Consider the following 18657-nt stretch of genomic DNA (forward strand, 5'->3'; position numbering starts at 1 on the left):
ATATTACTCATTTCAGTCCAGATAACACACACAATCCATACTACATTCAAGTTTATCCCTAATTTCTCCATTTTCAACCAAAACATAAGAACTAGGGTTTCAAAAATCAAAATGATGTGAAGTTAACTCAAAATAAGGTCAACAAATCTCATATTCTTACTTACTTGAGTTGGAGAAACAAAGAGTTGCTACGAAAATGCACTTGTTCGACTGATTTCGAGTGTCAAGTATGTGTTTGTGTGTGTATATGGGTAGTGTTGTGTGTGCATGTTGTTTCCCATTTCTTTTGTGTATATCAATTGGAAAATTAGTTATTTGGGTGGGTCGGGTCAGGTCAGGTTATTAAATATTTTTTTTAATTAATAGAAAAATCGACCACATGTGGTCGGTTTTTCACGTGGTCGGTTTTTACACTTTTTTTGATAAATTAAATTTTAATAAACTACAATTAATAAATTAATTAATAAATTAATAAATTAAAATTAATTTTTAATTAATTAATTTTTTTAATAAATGCTATAATATTTATAACAATATCCAATTAAATTAATACAATGTGTATATATATAAATCTGATAATTCGTTATTTTATCATCACATTAACATGCGTAGTATATTTCCTCCAACCCATAATAATATCAATGAATTTCACAAATTACGATAAATTTTTGGTTCATTAGCTTTTAATTATGATATTTTATATACATACATACATACATATATACATACATATACATACATATATACATACATACATATATATATATATATATATACGTGTTAATCAAATAAATTATCGATGTTTTACATTATTACAACTCAAACAATATACGTGTATCTACATTGACACAAAATAGTATATCTATTTCTTCAATAGTATGATATCAATGTATTATTCAAAATATTTTGATATATAGATTCAGTTATCGAGCTTTTGATTACTCCATATGTCACTACACGAGATATAAATATCACATACACAATTTTTCTACCCCATAATATTCAACGTATTTCACATATACCCATATACAAAAATTTTAAGCGAAAAAACTTAAATTCCCCGCCAAAATTTGACGGTCGTTCAAAATTCAAAATTCAAAGCAAATGGTAAGTATATGCCAATTTCATGATTCAATTTTCTGTCGCCGTCCCCTACTTCCTTCCTCCCCTCATATACCTCGTAATACTTGCCTTATGTTATTACTACTTCAACAATATACGTGTGTCTACATTATATTGACACAAAATAATATATCTATTTCATCACTACACAAGATATATGTATATATAAATATATTCAACTGGCTATCAACATTCAAATACATACTATATACATCACATACCCGATTTTACTATCCCATAATAATATACAACGTATTTCACAGAAACTCAGTTGAATTATCGGTTGGTTTATCTTATGTCATTAATATATATACCTATATATACATACACACATGTATATAAACCTATACATACACACACATATATATACATATTATCGACTATATCAATACGTACTATATACATCACATACCTACACGAGTATCTTATCCAATAATATAATGCGATGTATTTCATATACATACTATATACATCACACACCCGATTTTACTACCCCATTGTATTTCACATATACTCAAATAAATTATTGGTTCATTTATCTTATGTCATTAATATACCATCTCTATATAATAAGTATATGTTATATATATACATATACATACACACACATATACACACTATCGACTATATCAAGTTAAAAATACGTATTATAGACATCACATACGTATACAAGTATATTATCCAATAATATAATGCGATGTGTTTTTTATACATACTTAGATTAGTGATCGATTAATTATATTGGATTAGCTTAATATATTAGGTTTTGATTATATATATAATTAGGTGTTACTTAAAATTATTTAATTTTTAATTTTTTTACTTCAAAAATCAGCCACAAGTGGTCGGTTTTTATAAATATTTTTTAACTAAATTTTTTAAAAGAAAACCGACCACTGGTGGTCGGTTTTGTTAATTTTTTTTAATTTTTATTTGTTAAATAAATAATAATTATTATTAAAATTATTGTAAAAATTATTTTGATTTTTTAAAATATAAAACCGACCACTTGTGGTCGTTTTTTTTAAAAAAATAAAAAATCAAAAAAAATTTAAAAACTGACCACGTGTGCTCGGTTTTTTCCGACCACAAATTGTGGTTGGTTTTATCGATTTTTTAGTAGTGTAGGACCCCGTAAAATATAGATATGTAGTTGGAATTTGAAGTAAAAGTTGGGGGGTCTTTTGGCTATTTTCTCTTACGAATTTAGTTCTATAGTTTGACATGTAATAGCTAATTCTGAATTGGACCTTGATCGGTTCTTATTAAATTGTTCATTAATCATATTTTAATTCTTTTGACGTTTCAAGTTAATTTTTCACTTATAGTATGTTTAGAAGAAGTAAACAGAATCAAAGCATTTGCATAAATACATCACTACGACAATTTACCAGTGCACTAATAATTCGCTTGTTTTATGAGAAAAAATAATAGAAAATCAACGTATTTAAGAAAAATAGCTATTAATGGAAGAAGAAAAAAATTACTACATAGCTACATAAATGTTCTGTCAAAATTTTCTATATTTAATCATAAGAAAATAACTTGACAATGTACGTATCTAACTTTCTAAGAGAATCAATTATTTTCATAATTTAGCCATTTTTTCTTCAATGATACTGACCTAATCTATTTAGTTCTCAACTAAACGTAATTGTGTTATGAGACCTTCATATAATCTTTGTCAAAAGAAATCAATCAGTTATTAACAAAAGAATTTTTTTTTCTTTTTGGTAAATTCACAAGTAGTTAAATTAGAAATTTTTAATCATATTCACAAATCAACAACAACATCTCACTGTAATTCCACACGTGGGATTTGGGCAGGGTTAAATGTACATAGACCTCGCCTCTACCTCCTCTATCCCTCTCAGGTAGAGGGTCGTTTCCGATAGATCTTCAAGTTATTTTCAATAGACCCTCGGCTTAATTAGTAGCATCAACCAAACAATTCGAAAGGATATATAAATATTTATATATTTGGGAGAAATCATAATATAAATCAATCCAAATGAAAAGCGCTATACAACAAACAATAGAAAGGTCAATAAGAAAAATAAAATAATGCAATAATCAGCTTAGTAAAAACTGAAATCGAAGCTCAAGAAACTACAAACATAGTACTAATTATACTCATGAATACACAACTTAATATATCACCTACACAACCGAATAAGATTACCTTAAAAATTTATGAGTACATTCTATTAGATAATGTTAGACATGATAATATACTCTTTCCTCTCCCAGACATATCTTCACCAAGAAACTATATTTTGAATATTATTTTTTCACGAGCTTCATATCTCAATGAAATTAGAAGCCATTCATGCTAAGTGGTTCTTTTGTTGTTCTCCTCAAATCATAAAATAGCCATTATACGTACCTTTACAAGTAAGTATTTTTCTGCACAATAAAAAATACAAGAAAAAATAATACGTGAAGAAAAGCATACCGAGAAGAAAAGAATAAGAAGATTTAGTGCCAGAGTATAACATCATTAAGCATAGGGAATGAATGCAGAGACAGAAACGGCTTTAGGCTTAATTTTAGTAAATACTAATGCTAAGTGGGGTAATTACAGATTTTATTGGGAATTATTTCAGGTATGCGTGATGTTTTTTTTAAAAAATCATTTACAGTCGTTAGTAAATTATGTGAAAATAAAGGTTAAAATGTTTTTTTTAAAAAAAAAAAAAAAGAAGAAAAAAATAAATAGGAATGAAGGTCACAAAGAGGTGTCACATTACCTTTTTTTATATCTTCTTTATTTTTATATATAGATATAGATTTAACTTAATACAAATCAATCACATTAATTATAGATAAATAAAAAAATAATTAAAAAAATATTTAGAGTCTAAAAGATTAAAAAAAAAAAAAAGAGAGAGAGAAAATAGATAAATGGTCTTCTTGTACATTAACTAATAGATGATTATGAATGTGAAAGGCTTGAGAGTTATGCATATTACTATTATTTAAGAGTAAAATTTATGTAATCGAATGTATGAATTAAGAACATGATTTTATAAAATAAATTAATTAAAAGAAATAAGAAAAAATATCAAAAAAAAGAATGGGAATGAAGGTATAGAAAGCTATCACATCACCTAGGGCTTTGAGCTAAAAGTGACAAAAGAGTTTGAAAATCAGGTGTAGGTGACTCAAGTCTTAAAAATTGAGTGTAGGTGATAATTACTTTATTATGGATTAAGAAGGTTGGGTAAGTTTGAGAATAGCCCACAAGTTTTTAAATTTACACTTTGATCCAAATGTTTACCTAATATAACAGAAAACGGAGGAAAAAAGGCGTGTTTCTCTCTCTTCTCATCCATTGTTTTTTCTCTCTCTTAGCGATTTTTGTTGTTTATTGTTGCTACTGCTTTATTTATCATCTTCTGCTTCATTCTCATCATCTTCTACTTCATTATCATCTTCATCTTCTTCTTGTTGACCATTGTAGTTGTTGTTACCGCTACTGCTGCTATCTAACCAATTTCTTAGGTCAGATTTGGTTTCATACATCACTTTCTACATTGACATTACTTCACAAGAGACTTTGGTAAGTCAAATTATGTTTTTTAGTTGAATTTTTCATCTGGGTAACTGTTATTGTGCTGTTTTTTAATAATAGCTAGTGCGCGAACGCGAATGCAACATAAGAGAGATCTGTTTAAACAGATCAATCATCTGTTGTGACAGATGAGCCATCTGTTGCAATGGAAGACATATGTTGGATTCATATTTATGGTTCTATAGTGTCGTAACATGAATCAAACAGTTGGGTCATCTGTTGCAACATACTAGTCATTTGTTGCAACAAGGGTAAATACATGTTGTAACTGATTAGTATCCTATTGCAATAGAGTAAAACTAGTTGAAACATATTAGTAACCTGTTACAACAGAACCTGAACTCGATTCCGACAGACGTGTCTTCTGTTGCAACAAGGTAAATATCTGTTGCAATAGATTAATAACTTGTTGTAACAGAACCTGTACTCCATTCCAACAAACGTGTCTTCCATTGCAATAGATGTATAGTCTGTTGCAACATATAATTCACATGTTACAACAAATGACTCATCTGTTGAAATCAGTTTCAGGAGCGTAACATGAATCCCAATAGGTAAGTAATTTATTGTGATTGATCACTTACCTACTGCAACAGATTACACATCTATTAGGATTCATGTTACGGCACTATGAAATCACTATTAACTTTTTTTAACAAATGATTTTATTTAGGTACCACTAATGGAGGGATCAATAACAATAGGGGTGGATTGTCATGGTCAATGGATTGAGAAAAACAATCGATATATATGGTGTTGGAAGGAGGGTGGAATGCTAGAGACGATAGCTATGACAATCCCAAGCGATGGTTCGTATGATGATTTCGTGAACTTAATCATCAGATATTGTGGACTGAATTGCCAACCAGAAGAATTCATCATCAGCTACATGCACAACTCTTTTGAAAATCAGAGGGTACTACCTTTCAATAAAACCAATCAGGTTTGGTTGCATGCTTATCTTCGTGATTCATCCAGGCTAGTGTTAAGGGTGTACGTGATTGAAAAAAAAAAAAAATGAGAACCAAAATGTAGAAGAAGAATAACAACAAGACATCTTTGATGATTGGTTGGACGATCTAGACATGAATATTTCAGATGATGATCAAACACCTACGCATGTTGATGCGATCAATACGGTGGGCAGTTCTTCTCGATCGAGATAGTCTGACAATTATTAAGACGACGAGATTAAATTTTACAAGGAAATGTCATTCAAGTACAAGAAAGAACTGTCTACTACTTTGTTTATTTCTTGCTTGAAAAAAAATTCAGAATAATGAAGGTAATTAATTCGAGCAAAGCTTTTTGCTACAAATATGCTAATCTGAACTGCAAGTGGTGGTTGAGAGCGGTGAAGTGCTTAAGTTCTGATAGATTAGTCATTCATAAACATGAAAAGTATCACACATGTAGTTCAAAGCACATTTCGGAAAAAAAATCCTCACGCCACAACAAAGGTCCTTGGTGAATATTTTAAGAATAGATTCCCCGATCGCAAAGGCCCTTCTACAAGGGTTATGGACAATCAACTCCTTACGGAATTGGATGTCCTGGTTAGTTATTAGAAGATATATATGTCCATGGGAATTTCCAAGGACTTGGTTAGGGGGACACATGAGCAGGGGTATGCAGTCCTCGATGCCTACCGTTACATGCTTGAATCCACAAACCCCAAAAGTAAGACGACATTGTATATTGATGAAAATGGGAGGTTCAAGTACTTTTTTGTATCCTATGGTGCTTGGATTCAAGGTTTTTGACATTCGAGAAAAGGAATAGCCGTTGATGGTACCTTCTTGAGGAGCAGGTATAATGGAGTTTTGCTAGTGGCGGTGGCGCAGGATGCGAAGAATCACATCGTTCCCGTCGCTTTTTGTGTAGCGGACAATGAATGTGATGCCTCTTATAAATTTATTTTGAACAACTGCGAAGCTGCGTCGAAGATATCGAAGAATTATGTTTTGTTTCGGATAGGCATCCAAGTATTCCAAAGATGAATTCAATTTTCTTCACTTCAGCTTACTTTGGTTGTTGCATCAGGCATCTTGGAGAGAATATTCGGACCAACTTTCACAATGAAAGGGCTGTGACTCTCTTTTATAGAGCAACTAAAGCATACAGTAGAGAGTAGTTTTTAGACCATTTAAATGAAATTGCAGATATACATCCCAAGGTAGCAGAACATCTCATATGTGTTAATTTTGAGAGATGAATCCGGGTATTCTGACCGGCAAATAGGTATATTCTTATGAATTTAATGTCTTGTTTGAGTTATAAGTTTATTTTGATGTCGTACTAAGTGATTCTTTTGTATAGGTACAATATTATGACATCAAACATAGTTGAATCGGTGAATTCATTATTTGGTGATGAATGAGAATTTCCCATCAAGGCTCTATATGAAATAATAAACAAGAAGTATGGCCAATTTTTTAACGAAAAATGTGTGGATTCTAAGGACACAGAAACCCCATTTGTTCTAGAAATGAAAAAAATAATATCAATAAACATCAGTCTGGAGAATAGGTTATTATCTCATCAAATAGCAGATTACAAGTTCAGTATCAACGATCGTGGTGATGTTGCCACAATCGATCTTCAAATAAGATCTTGTATGTGTTGAGTTTTTGACTTGGACAAAATACTCTGTTCACATGCTATAGCAGAACTTTGAGCTCAATATGGTGTAAAATATGGACTTAAAATTTATGAGCACTCTTCTCCATATTATTCAGTGGAAAAATATACAACGACATAGAGTTGGCATATTACTCTGGTGCCTCTCGAAGAATCTTGGGTTGTTCCAGCAGAGATTTTAGGGAGATTAATACCTCCTCCATATATTGACCCAAGGACTATCAAACTGGAAAGAAAGCCATATAAGAGGAGACGTGGAGTTGGAGAATCATTTCCATCAAGAAGAAACAAGTGCTCCATATGTAAGAGTGCAGGCCATAAAAGAACTACATGCCCGGATCGTAATCCACCATGATCGTTGTAATTGCAAAAACTTGTGTTGTTGTTGGTTGTGGACTTTTATATACTTAACTTATTAATATGAACGTAAATGTTATCATTTATTATATAAATATTTTTTTAATAATTTGTGCATCAATAAAAAGAGCAAAACATCAACCAAATACAGTAGACCACAAAATTATTTTCAATAGATTAACCATCTGTTGAAATAGATGGACATTAGCTGGAAGAACATAATACAGTTCATTAAACTGGAATGTTTTCCTTCAACAGATGACAAATCTGTCGCAATAGATGGATAATCTGTTGACAGAAATCCAACCGATGACCAATCTGTTCCAACACATAGTCCATCTGTTGAAAGAACTCAAAAGACAAAATTGCTATTGCTACTGAATTCAAAATTACTCCTTACCTCTAACCGTTGACATATTAACATATTTAGAAGAAGAAATAAATAGAATAAAAATTAAACAAGAATTAAAAAGCCAAAGTCGATCAAAAAATTTTTTATCATTAAATGAAAAAATATACATTAGGTATAGATTTGATATAGAATAATTAAAATAGATACGCTAAAAGAAAAAAATACATTCTAATTATTATTATCATCATTATTATTGCCAGTCATCCAATCATCAACCAGCAGAAGCAGGGCCCTCATCAGCCTCTGCATCTCTCTGAACATCCTTACTCTCACAGCGACTAACTCCCTTTATAGGTCGTTATCTTGACTCTGAAATTCCCGCACGGTGTCGCGTAGACTAGCAATATCCCAAATAAGACAACTATATCTAGAACACGTATGAATTGATAAAAATCATAAACACAAAAGTAAAGGAAAGAGTCTGAATGTAATACAATATATGCTACCAACTGGTAGATTTAAACAGAAAAAAGCTTACATCAACGAGAAAGGAATATGCTCTTTGAATAGAAGTGGTTGAAGATATAATACGAAAAGACAAAATGCAAAAATAAATAAGACTAAGGAGGGACCTATTTATAGAGGATTGAATCTGAATGTGTTAGGCAAAAAGTCATGACTGTTCAGCTCTACTATATTAATTACATTCAAACTGCTGGCTTTTTGTTTTCATAGAAAAGTCATGACTTTTTCTATTACATTCAAAATTCTCACCTTTTCAAAATGGTTTGAGACTTAATAACAACAGTTATTATTGAGATATTATAATAGATCATCCATCTGTCATAACAGATAACCCACTAGCGCAACAAATTTACCATATGTTGCAACAGATAGTTTGTATGTGCAACAGATAAGACATCTATTGCAACATATGTATTATTTATTGCGATAGATAGACCATCTGTTGGAGGAGATGCTTTTATTTCTTCTAACGGTTGATTCATCAGTTGCAATAGATGGGAGATTTGATTCATCAGCTGTTTTGAATATGCTAGACAAAAAGTCATGACTTAAACCACTTTTTCAATAGTCATCACATACCTTAATTAATCCAAATTGGTGACTTATTATATAAACATATTTAAAAACAAAAAAAGTAAAAATTCACGACTTATAGCACTTGTTTTTTCTTGATGGGCAAGTGGTCATCTGACATTGAAGATAGTTACCATATGAGTATCCGTAGTCATGTACACTACTTAACGATGGGAAGTGAAGAATAAACACTGTTCAGCATTGATGGGATAGAAAAAATAAGGTACGTGCCAATGAATGGATCCACTTTCATGCGTGGGAGTTATGTATTATTGATCAGGCTATCATCATAGACACACATAAAGTACAATGATTTAGTGAATGCAGTTTTTTTACCGATTAGACATTGATCCTTCAAACAAGAACCTGAATTTTACAATTTAGTTTGATAGGTATGAACTGATAAGGACGAAGGGTTCCAAGACGATGGTATCGATACCCTGTTACAATTTAATGACGATTCTGCTCATATTTCTGTGTCAAGTTTGGAGAAGGGTTCAAGTTTTTAGTGGCAGTGTAAATATCTAATAGTGATTGGACCGATTTTAATGGCGCAATGGACTTTTGAAAGGCCTCCGAAGCCTCACACTGCATCAAACTCAATGGAAAACCAATAAAAATTCCCCCAGTCCAAATTTATATGGATGGGTTGCTCGAGGATACTATTATACAACAGAAGGTTCTTGGGAAAATACCTATGTGGGAAGGGGGAGATGGAGAAGACCATATATCACCTCAAACTATGTTTAAGAGGAAACACAGGGAAGCAAGTAAGGAACTTCTAGCAAATCTGGCCAATGAAATTGACTTGAGAGATGAAAAAAATTGAATGAGCTTTAAATGTGGAAGTGTATCCAAATATAAAAATCTGTTAGTTGTTCTTGAAAAAGAAAAATGCTCAAAGGGATTGAAGCTGGTCACTTTGCTAGGGACTGCTACTAGCGAGCATGGCCTGAATGAAGACTCACAAAGTGCATGACCAGAACTCTAATGAAGTGGCTTCGCGAGCATAGGAGATTGGTAAGATTTTCAGTCAAGAATGAAACCTAAACTAACAACTCCAGAAGTAAGAATAAGGGAAGCCAAGGCATCAATTTCTGAAGCCTAACTTGCATCCCATGCCTTCTGTTTGTGGTTATGATCAGGTCAATGGCACTAGAAACAAAAAGATTTGAAGTTGGGCAAAAATCTCATGTCTTATTATTTCCACTGCCTTTGACCTGACCAGACCCATAAATAGAAGGCATGGGATGCAAGTTTAACTTCATAAATCGCCACCTTGGCTTGATACCTTATTTTTACTTCAGGAGTTGTTGGTTCATATTTTAATCCTGACCGAAAATCTTACCTCCATCGGTGCTTGCAAAGCTGAAACTTTAGAGTTCTAGTCCTGCATTTTTTGGGTCTTCATTCAGACCAAGCTAGCTAGTTGTAGTTCCCTGATAAAGTGCACAACTCCAGTCCACTTCAGTATTTTTTTTTCAAAATGGATTGACGGATTTTCATTTTTGGATACACTTTCACATTCATGAATCATTTAATTTTTTCATTTTTATGTCAATTTCATCAGCCAGTTTCGTTACACTTTCCATCCTACCCTATGTTTCTTCTTAAATAAGGTCTGAGTTGATCTATGGTCTTCTCCACCTCACCCTTCCCACACAGGTATTCTTCCAATCATCTTAGGTTGTATAATTCTCCTTGAGCAACCCATCCATATAAATTTGGATAAGAAAAATAACTATATTTATTTCATTCTTGTTTGCAGTAGTGTGAGACTTCGGAGGCCTTTCAAAAGTACAATGAACCCTTAAAATCAGTCCAATCACTATTTGAATATTTACACTGCCACCAAAAACTTTAACCCTTCTCCAAACTTTACACATAAACATTAGAAAAATCTTCATTAAACTATATCTGGGTATCGACCCCACCTACTTGGTCCCTTAGACTTACCAGTTCGAACCTAATAATCTTAACTGTAAAATACCATATCTTGTTTGAAAGATTAACGCCTAATAGGTAAAGAACCAACGTTACAAAATTAGTGTACTGGATATGTATTTTCACGATAGGTTGATCAGTAATACATACCTCCCATATATGAAGTTGTTCCATCTGCAAGCAGCTTATTCCTTCGAATCCATTTTTACTCTAGCTTTCAATGTTGGTAGAGCAAAAGTTGATCCAGTTTTACTTTCTTTTATCTGCAAACAAGAGAAAAACATTTGATGTCGAACAAGAGAATAAGAAAAAGAACATTACACAAGGGCAACACAAAATTGAATAAATCAACAGATGAACCATTTGATATAACAGATTCCTCATTTGTTTAATCGATGAGTCGTCTATTGCAACAGGCGACGCATCTGTGGCACCAGATGGATGACATGTTGCAACAGACATTACTAATTTTTTCTTAATTTGTGTTGTTTTCAATTTTATTTTTTCTTTAATTTTTCTTTATCATTGTTTTTTATTTCATTTCATAATTGTTAGAGGAACAATAGCATTATTTTACTAGATGGTGCAACAAAGAAAACTTAAGATATTTGCTTGATGATTCGGATGATACTAATTTTTCTTAATTCATCAATGTTTTTGAGTTTTTTTTAATTCTCCTCCTTTATTGTTTTTCATTTCCTTTTTTCTTTATTGTTAGCTAGTCGGATCTGCAAGAATGTAAAAAAAATCTTGTAGTTAATTTGAATGATGAGCTACGTACCTTAAAAATAAAATGATTTGATCTTTTTACACTTCATTAAAAAAATTTCCAATGACAAAATTTATTTAATTTTAAATAATCAAACGTTATACATCCAAAACACATGTGGTTAAACTGGTTAGCTAAAAATTGAGTCTTTTTTAAATTAAAACAATGATTTAAGGGTATTTTCTTTAATTTTCTCTTAAACCACTTATATAAAAATTTATAACAAATTTTAAAAAGTTGTTCACATATATTGAGTGTATCATATAGAGATTAACACAATTCTATTAAGACTGACTCATGATACACAAATTGTGTTTATACAGGAAAAATAATAGAAATCAAAAAGGACTATTATTTTGGACAGTACTTCAAAGAAGAAAGCACGAGTATTTTGTGTTGTTTCAAGTGGTAACTTTTTCTTAAACCCCAATGTTTTGACTTTTTTTTTTTAAATTTGATTTCCTTTCTTCATTATTTTCAATTGGGAAAAGGCTCAAATATATCATTGAACTATTAGAAATAACTCATAGATACCATCAGTTAAAAGTTTGGCTTATTCATATAATCACTGTTATAAAATCAGCTCATCCATGCCATTACTTTTTAATGGTGAGTTTTCAAACACGATTTTGCCAAGTGGTATTTTATTAGAGGTCCATGTCATTAATTAACATAAGAGAAAAGGCTCAAATATGTCATTGAATTATCAGGAATGACTTATTTATGCCATCAGTTAAAAGTTCAGCTCATTCGTGTTGTTGACATTATAAAACCAACTCATCCATGCAATTAATTTTTAATGGTGGATTTTCAAAAATAGATTTATTACATGACCTTTAATTAGAGGTCCACATCATTCATTAAAATAAATCTATATTAATTTCAAAATACCTGAAATTAGTTAGTATCGAGATTATTTGTTCAACCATTTATACCATAGTGATAGAATAAGTTATCTCATATAAATGACATAATGATTGGGATAGCAGACTTCTTTTAATCCGTTAGTTGGAAATGATTTTTCAACAATGCATGCTCCCCTAATTTGTGATGGGAGAATGGAGAAGTTCTATTAGTACGCCTCCTTCTTTTTTTTATTTTTCCTAATCATTCATTGGTTTCTTTTCTTGAAACTTTGGAGTATATATTAGAGACAGTAGAATTACAACTAATAAATACTGTAGGATAAAAAGAAAGTTATTGTATAGGATAAAATTTTTGAGGCTTCTGTTAAGCGTAACATTTATAATGATTTAGCATCAATAAGAAACAGGCAAAGGATATACACTAATCACTATTTTTTTTTATCAAAAAATAGTTGTTGTTGTAAAAAAAAATACTTTAATGAGTGTGTATTGAATTATATTAAATGGATAGACTATTTTTAATGGGTTTAAGATATTTTGAAGTTAATATTGATTTATTTTAATTAATGATGGGTCATCTGCTGGAATAAATCAAACTATCCTTGCTACTGGTTTGATTTCTTCCAATAGTTGCACCGTCTGTTCCAATAGCTGCTTCATCAATTGCGACAACTGGGGAAACTATTGCAACATCACCAACAAAGAAACAACACCATATGTTCCAACATCATCAACAACACAAACACCACATATTTTAACAACAACAACACCACCAAAGTAACAAACATATGACTTATTTTGTATATTTTAATAAAAACAACGGTTCATTCATTCAAGACTTAAAATTCACCTTCCCTTTGATTTTTTCAATAAATAGGAATCTGGTAATGGGTAAATCAATAATAACAACAAATGTAAATATCTAATTTAAATAACATACAAAGAAGAAGAGAAGAAAAGAGCAATAGTGAACCATACCTACAATGTCAAAAAAGCAAAGGGATCAGAACACCCACTTCAGTCGAGAAAAGATATTAATCAATTGAGATCCAAAAGGATCCTCATCAAAAAGAGGAGAGAAAAAGGGATAAAAAAGGGAGAGAAAAAGAATTTTGAATAAATAAAAGAGATGGGTTGAGTTAATTTATGAATGAAGGAGAGAATTCTAGATATGGGTTTCAAATATTCATTAATAACTTTTGAGGGGCACGAGGAGACGGTGACATTGAAAAGACAAGATAAGACTACTCAACGAGGAGATTTTTGAGTTATCCAAGTAATATTTTTTACCACCTTAGTATTTTATCTTTTTTATCTCGAATAGAAAATACCTAAATTGCTTTAAAATAAAAGAAAGATCTTAAAACATCTAATTCATATTTTGCAACAGATGACAAATTCTATTTGAAAATTTTCAATAACTCAGTCATCTATCGTAACAGAGGGCAATGCCTATTTGATAATTTACAATAGATAGTTAATCTATTGCAACAGATGACTTAATCTATTTGATAAATTCTAACAGATAAGTCATCTGTTACAGCAGGTTGAACATTTATTTTAATGCAATTTTAACTGAGTTTATATGTTCAACTACAACTTTAATTGATTAAGCTAAAACTAAGGGTAGGTTCATAGGTTCAACTATAATTTCAATTGAGTCTTTGAAAATTGCATGATATTGGTATTGCGTTCCTCCCGACCAGAGTCGGCGATCGATCATTCTGAGTTGAAGCGATTCTTATTACCTCACTGTCAAGATAATACCTAAATTGATTAAGCTAGAACTAGAGGTGAGTTCATAGGGTGAAATACAACTTTAATTGAGTCTTTTGGCAATTGCATGATGTTGGTATTGTGTTTCTCCCGACCAGAGTTGTTGATCAATAAATTTGAGTTGAAGCGATTCTTATTACCTTATTATCAAGATAATATCAAAATTAATTAATTTAGAACTAGGGGTGAGTTCATAGGATCAACTACAACTTCAATTAAGTCTTTTGGCAATTACATGATATTGGTATTGCGCTTCTCCCGATCAGAGTTGTCGATCGATCACTTTGAGTTGAAGTGATTTTTATTACCTCATTGTCAAGGTAATACCTAAATTGATTAAACTAGAACTGGGTGAGTTCATAGGGTCAACTACAACTTCAATTAAGTCTTTTGGTAATTGCATGATATTGGTATTGGGTTCCTCCCAACCAGAGTCATCGATCGATCACTCTAAGTTTACGTGATTCTTATTACCTCATTGTCAAGATAATAACTAAATTGATTTAAAATAATAATAATACTAATAAAAGATCTTAAAACATGTAGGTCATACTTTGCAACAGATGATAATTTCTATTTGAAAATTTCCAATGGCTCAGTCATTTGTCGCAACAGATGGAAACGCCTATTTAATAATTTATAATAGATAGTTAATCTATTGCAATAGATGACTTAACCTGTTTGATAAATTCCAACAAATAAGTCACCTGTTGCAACAGGTTGAACATTTGTTTTTATACAATTTCAATTGAGTGATATTTTCAACTACAACTTCAATTGATTAAGCTAGAACTAGGGGTGAGTTCATAAGGTCAACTACAACTTCAATTGAGTCTTTGTAAATTGCATGATGTAGGTATTATTTTCCTCCTGACCTGGTTCATCGATCGATCACTTTGACTTAAAACGATTCTCATTACCTTATTGTCTAGCTAATACCTAAATTGATTAAGTTGTCCTACTTGCATTGGACCTTTTACGTGGTGTTTTCTTGGTGAGAGGTTCTTCTAAATGATTGCATCTCAAGCCATTACTATGAAAAACTCTTTCAAGCTAAAACAAATTGGCATGCCGCAGTAGTTGATCCAGATTTTATTCATCTTATTTCCCTCTTCAAATCTTTATCATTCTCCACGTACTTGATCCTGCGCTTGAGAAGACCATATACCATGCTCATTTAGAAATGGATAGTGTGGTCCTAAGGTAGCTCAAGAAAGTATCCAAAGCAGCTCTTCTTGAAAATTCCATCTATGTTTTCATTCTTCATAATATTCCTAAATTCGTCAAAATATTTCCCCAAATGACATTTAAGTATAAGATTTTGATAATCTTTATGTGTCAAGTTTGGACAAGAGTTGAAGTTATTAGTGGCAGTGTAAACATTTAAATAGTGATTCGACTGATTTTAAAGGTTCAATGGACTTTTGAAAGACCTCCAAAGCCTCACACTGCTGCAAACAAGAATGGAAATGAATATAGTTATTACTCTCATCCAAATTTATATGGATGGGTTGCTCGAGGAGACTATTATACAATAGAAGAAGATTGAATGTACGGGAAAGGGAAGGTGGAGAAGACCACATATCAACTCAGACCTTATTTAAGAAGAAACATAGGGTAGGAAGAAAAGTGTAGTGAAACTAGCTGATAAAATTGACATGAAAAACAAAAAAATTAAATGAGCTGTGAATGTGAAAGTGTATCCAAAAATGAAAATCCATACGTCCATTTTGAAAAGAAAAATGTTGAAGTGGACTGGAGCTGTGTACACTTTGTTAGGGGACTGCACTTTTTTGGTCGTCATGAGAGCAAGGATGTTCAAGATATGCAAAGGCTGATGAGGGTCCTGCTGCTGCTTGTTGATGATTGACCGGCTGACAAAAATAATAATGATCATCATAATTAGAATGTATTTTTTCTTTTAGCGTATATATTTTAAATTTTCTATATCGAATCTATACCTAATGTATTTTTTTTCATCTAGTGAAAAAATTATTTTTGATCAACTTTGGCTTTTTAATTCTTATTTAATTTTTATTCTATCTATTTCTTCTTCTAAACATGTTAATATATTAACGATTGGAGGTAAGGATAAATTTTGAATCCAGTAGCAATAGCAATTTTGTATTTTGAGATCTTTCAGCAGATGGACCATATGTTGGAACAGATTGGTCATTGATTGGGTTTCTGTCAATAGATTATCCATCTATTGCGATAGATTTATCATCTTTTAGGGGAAAATATTCTAGTTTAATGAACTATATTATGTTCTTCCAGCTAATGTCCATCTGTTGTAACAGATAGGTAATCTGTTTAAAATAATTTTATGATCTACTGTATTTAGTTAATGTTTTGCCTCATTTTATTGATGCACAAGTTTAAAAAAAAGATATTTTATAGAATAAATGATAACATTTACATTCACAACAGTGAGTTAAATATATAAAAGTTCACAACAAATAACAACACAAGTTTTCACAATTACAATGATCATGATGGATTACGATCTGGGAATGTAGTTCTTTTACAGCCAGCGCTCTTACATATGGAAAACTTGTTTCTTCTTGATAAAAATGATTCACTGACTTCACTCCTCCTCTTATATGTCTTTTCTCCCGGTTTTATAGTGCTTGGGTCAATATATAGAGGAGGTGTTAATTTCCCTCAAAGCCTGCAGGAACAACCCAAGATTTCTTCGAGAGGTACCGGAGTAATATGCCTACTATATGTGATTGTATATTTTTCTACTGAATAATATGGAGAGGAGTGCTCATAAATTTTAGGTCTATATTTTGCACCATATTGAGATCAGAGTGCTGCAATAGCATATGGACAGGATATTTTGTCCAAGTCAAAAACTCTATACGTACAAGATCTTGTTTAAAGATCGACCATGGAAACATCACCATGACTGTTGATACTGAACTTGTAATATTCTATTTAATGAGATAGTAACCTATTCCCCATATTTTTGTTCGTTGATATTATTTTTTCCATTTTTATAACAAATAGGGTTCCTGCGTCCTTGAACTCCACACGCCTTTTGTTAAAAAATTAGTCATACTTTTTGTGTAATACCCCACATTTCTGGCCTAGTTTTTGAACCGTCATTCCTACGTGTATAAGCTTTAATCCAAATAATTCCCATGGTTAGTTGAAATTTTATGTGTGATTTTCTAAAGAATGGTGCATGGAAGTTGTTAATGGTAGTGGTTTAGGGAATGTGAGAAAGATGCTTTTGTGGTTGTTTGCTTAGAAGTTCATGTGTGGTTATGAGAAAAGGCTTGAATATTATGTTGGTGTATAAGTGAATGAATGCATTGCACGCTAGTGACTTCATGGTAAGAGGTTGAAGTTAGTTGTTGAAGCAGAATGTATAGTTGAGTATAAGTTTTTAGTATTAGTTAGTCCGTATAGCCAGAAATCCAGTCTAGCTGTCAAACAGACAAGTTCTTATGGTTTTCCATATTTTTTATGCATGAGGTAATTCATCCATGTCCATACAAGTTGTGACTTCAGTTCAGTTCATGCATCATGTCTATGATTCGGATATCTAGTCATGACTCAGTACATAAGTGTTAAGTGGATGATATCAGTTTTCAAAGTATTCCAGTTCAGACAGTGTAATGCCCCGAGTATCCATATCCTAAACTCTCATCTTTTCTTCACAAAACCAGATCTAATTTGAAGTAATGATTACTCCTAAGTTGACTCTCGCGTTTCTATCTCAGACTTATAACCATTCTTATGTCATTGCATGTATTCATGAAATCAGTTCAGTCCATGTATCATGCTCAGACTCTGTTATGCAGTCATGTTCCAAGTCGTGCATGTTCAGAATATAATCTCAGTTGCCTTAGTACCTCATTCTAACCAGTCTTATTTGAGGAGAATGATCCCAAGGGGGAGATAATGTAATACCCTGCATTTTGGGCTAGTCTTTGAACCGTCGTTCCTACGTGTATAAGCTTTAATTCAAATTATTCCCATGTGAATATAAGTTTTATGATCTTTATCCTCATGTTTGATGTGATTTCGAGATGAAAATATTCATAAGAATCACTTAGAACAAAGTTGAGCTAAGAGCCTTTGATTTGTCCAAAGTTTGGTATTCGATTCTACAAGGGTATACTTTGAATGTGTATAAATTCTTATATAC

The sequence above is a fragment of the Capsicum annuum genome, chromosome 3 (genome assembly GCF_002878395.1).
Source record: "Capsicum annuum cultivar UCD-10X-F1 chromosome 3, UCD10Xv1.1, whole genome shotgun sequence".
In the NCBI taxonomy this organism is placed as follows: Eukaryota; Viridiplantae; Streptophyta; class Magnoliopsida; order Solanales; family Solanaceae; genus Capsicum; species Capsicum annuum.